A 4,221-nucleotide genomic window follows, 5' to 3' on the forward strand; every position below is an offset into this window, starting at 1 on the left:
ACACCAGGCATATGACACGCCCCCTGGGCCGAGTGTACACGCGTGTGGGTTACCCGGAGCCGGGTCTCTGAGGGTTGTAGTCTCCGTGGCGGTGACCCGGTCCCATGGCTCAGGGTGGTCAAACCAGTGGCAGTCTTTATAGGGTTTTTGTGGTTTAATGTCCGACTACGCCACCCGTGGATTGCGGTCAGGGTGTACCGCCGCTGCGAGGCAGTCCGCTGAGGCTGGTGTGGTGTGCGCAGCTAAAGATGGGATAACTCCCCACGGGAAGAGTATGGCCTCAGGGCAGGGAATGTGGATGATGGGAGTGATGGTGCGCGGGCGTCCCAGTACTAGTAGTGCTGTATGCGGTGAGAAAGCAGGAACGACTCAGAGTCTTTGCAGTGCAGTTCAGGGTCTTTACTGATGATATTAAGGCAGACCCTCCCGGGAGTACTGGCTAGCATAAGGGGCCTGGTCAGTCTGTGAGCAAGCAGGAGTTCCTCTGGCCAGGTGGAGTTGTAGGCCTCCCAGTCTATCTGTACTCTTCCTGGCTACCTTGCTGTAAGAGAGTGGAAGTAGCCCACGTCCCAGAGTATACCGTGTGGTGCTCACCCGTATGGCTGGTGACTTGGGGCCTTCTGATAGCCTCCGCTCCTCGATGGCGGTGCTGGTCCCTTCCTTGTGACTGAGCCTCCGGGCTTCTATGGCTAGAGGACCTGGAATCCCCTGCCGGCTGGTTTCTGCTGCTGGACTTAGAGGTTCCCACAGCCTCGGACTCCATTGTCCGGTCGTAGTCTCTTCAGCCAGGACGAGCAATATCTGCTTCCAGTCCCTGGCACTCAGCTCCTGCTCCTACAGAGCTCCTAGCTGTTTCTCGCCCTGTGTCTGGAACTTCACTCCAGGCTCTGTCTAACTAACCCCGCCCCAGATCCAGTTTATATAGGGCAGGTTCCTCCCCTATCTGGCCTGGGACAGGAGGTGTTGCATGTTTAAGGGCTCCTGACCAGGAAACCTCCCACCTGCTCTCAGACGTAATATTTCTATTACTGTGGTAACCAGACCCCTGGGGTGCCACATTCCCCCCTAGTAAATTTTAGTACTCCGGGACTAAACACATTTTTAAGAAAACACAAATACAGGGTATAACAGTAGCATAATATATGTACAAGAAGTTTTAGTCTTTAGAGGTCACGGCGTATCAGTAACCGGGTGTCCATGTCGCCCAACAAGGTGAAGTCTTGGAACAGAGTAGGGGACCAGTCCAAAGCAAACCCCAAACGTTGGCCCTGGGCGTGGCTGCAAGGCTGAGGCTAGCTACTTTGGGCCACAAGGAGGCCACGCCAGACAGGTTTTTCTCTTCCGCGGCCATCTTCGCAAGAGGCACCAAGGTGCAACTATCTACAATGTAGTTCCGGTTACTCAGCGTCCATAACCTGTCAGTCCAAATAAACCTGCAGGGTAACTAGAGAAACATAATCAATGAACAGGCAACAAAAACATAAACCTTTTTCAGCATTTACGTATGTACAGGTAAATATATACTTGGCATTAGACTCTCCAGCGAGCGGGCATCTGTCCTCTAGTGCTCCTGGTGGACCTACGTAACCCACTATCTGGTTCTGCACTACAGGGTGTAGAAGGTTTTGCCGGTAGGCCTGGCAACTTTCTGCGTACTCTTTGGCTTACTAGGGGCACGGCAGGCTCACTACTAGCAGAGGGTTGATTCTCCTGGGCTGCTGGTATGGATTCTTCTGCCTCCTGGGCCGGCTGCTCTTCTGACACTACCTGTTCTTCTGTAGGCCCTTGAGGGGCTGGCTGGAGAAAGGTGAGGATGGATACCACGACTGCATTGTTGATTTGAGTCCAGGACCGGGGAAAGTCTCCGAGTATGGTACTGATCATTTCTTCCCTTTCCTCTGCGGGTTGAGGGTTCTCTTGATCTTCGTCAGGGCTTTGCAGCTGCTCGGGACACTTTTTCTGGTGGTCTCTGGAGACAATGGCTGTGGTCTCTCCTCCATCCTTACTGATTACACAGACTTTTGGGTTATCATGACTTGAAGGCAGTACTGTGTACGGGTCCTTCTCCCACTGGTCGTCCAACTTGTGGAGCAGCCTCTTTCTCTTCAAGACCTGCTCTCCAGGTACCAGGGGAACAGTGGGAGCATGCTGATTATAAATCTTCTCTTGCCTTTCTCTTGCTTGAGACAGACTTCGCTCGACGCTCTCCTGTACTTTCCGATACTGCTGCTGCCGTTCTGTATCCCAGTCGGCCTCTGGCGAGGTGTCCTCGGGTGTCAGGACTCCCATATCCAGGTCAATAGGCAGCTTACCAGGTCTTGCTCTCATTAGGTAAGCCGGGGTACAGTTGGTGGAACCTACAGGGATGTGATTATATAAGTCCACCAGATCAGGCAGTTTTTCAGGCCAGAGACTGCGTTCTTCCAGGGGCAACGTTTTTAGCAAGTCTATCACCACCTGGTTCATTTTCTCACATAGTCCGTTGGTCTGAGGGTGATAGGGGGTTGTTCTTATCTTCCTGCAGCCATACAGACTGCAGAACTCGTGGAAGACCTCCGCTTCGAAGGCTGGCCCTTGGTCAGTCAACACTTGCTCCGGATACCCGTGTGGACGGCAGAAGTGCTGCTGGAAGGCTCTAGCTGCTGTTTGAGCCGTTAAGTCCCTAACAAGGACCACCACCAGGAATCGGGAGTAGTGATCTACGATGGTGAGGGCGTAGACGTACCCAGATTTGCTTGGAGACAGTTTCACATGGTCCAGGGCTACCAGTTCCAGTGGCTGTCTGGTGATGACGGGCTGCAGGGGAGTCTTCTGGCTGGCGCGGTCCTTCCTTCTAAGGTTGCACGGGCCACAGTCTCTACACCAACTCTAGATGGCTCCTCTCATGCCTACCCAGTAGAACCGTCCACGCAACAGGAACTCCAGCTTCTTCCATCCAAAGTGTCCTGCTCCGTCATGGTATGCCTCCAGAACCATAGCCGCGTCTCGTCTTGGGACCACTACCTGCCAGGTCAGCTCATGTGTTCTAGAGTTGACCATTCTCCGGCACAGCTTCTCCTTGTAAAGAAACAGTCTACTTTTCTCCTTCCACAGTTGCTTGGTCTCCTCCGGAGCATCTGGGTCAAGACCGGCATCAGCCTGTGTCAGCATTTCCTTCACCAGACGGACAGACGGACTGCGAGATCACTGTCTTGTGTCTCCGCCCAGCTGTAGTGGGGTAAGGGATTGAACGTGGCAGAGCGCCTGTCCCTTACACGGTGGGAATACAGGGTAATCCCATGACGGTGGAACGCAGGAAGTTCGACCTCTTCCAGTTCTTCTGGATCTTCCCCTACGTCTGGTAAGTTTGGCATTCTGGACAGGGCATCCACGTTGGCATTTGAGCGTCCCGCCCGGTATTTGATGGTGAATTCATAGTTGGGCAGGCGGGCCATCCATCTCTGCTCCAGGGCACTAAGTCTTGCAGTGTCCAGGTGTGTCAACGGGTTGTTATCCGTGTACACGGTGAACTTGGAAGAGGCAAGGTAATGCTTGAAACGTTCGGTCACTGCCCACACCACTGCCAGGAACTCTAGCTTGAATGAGCTATAATTCTTAGGGTTTCTCTCTGTGGGCCGTAGTTTTCGGCTGGCGTAAGCGATTACCCGTTCTTTCCCCTGCTGGATCTGGGACAGTACGGCTCCTAGCCCGATGTTGCTCGCTTCCGTGTGGAGGTATAAAGGGCTGGCTATAGTCAGGGTACGCCAGGATTTCATCCCCCGTGAGGGCCATCTTCAGCTGGCGGAAGGACTCTTCTTCCAGCTTTTCCCACCTGAAGGGCGGCTTCTGGTTTTTGGCCTTCCTGGATTGACCTATCAGGAGGTCCTGCATAGGAGCTGCCATTTTGGTGAAACCGGGAATGAATCTTCGGTAGTAGCCTACCAACCCGAGAAACTGCCGCACTTCCTTTATGCTGGAGGGTCTTGGCCAGTCTTTAATCACGATGATCTTATCGGGGTCGGGAGCCACTCCATCAGCACTCACCACGTGTCCCAGGTACTGCACCTTTGGTTTCAGCAGGTGACACTTGGAGGGTTTCACCTTTAGGCCGTAGCTTGCCAGGGCGTCAAACACTTCAGCCAGGTGTTTCAAATGGTCCACGTAGGTTTTGGAATAAACGATGACATCGTCCAGGTATAACAGGACCGTCTCGAAATTCCGGTGTCCCAGACAGCATTCCAT

This window comes from Phyllobates terribilis, unplaced genomic scaffold, assembly GCF_046119375.1.
Source record: "Phyllobates terribilis strain yellow unplaced genomic scaffold, ASM4611937v1 Scaffold_1__5_contigs__length_1240528914, whole genome shotgun sequence".
In the NCBI taxonomy this organism is placed as follows: Eukaryota; Metazoa; Chordata; class Amphibia; order Anura; family Dendrobatidae; genus Phyllobates; species Phyllobates terribilis.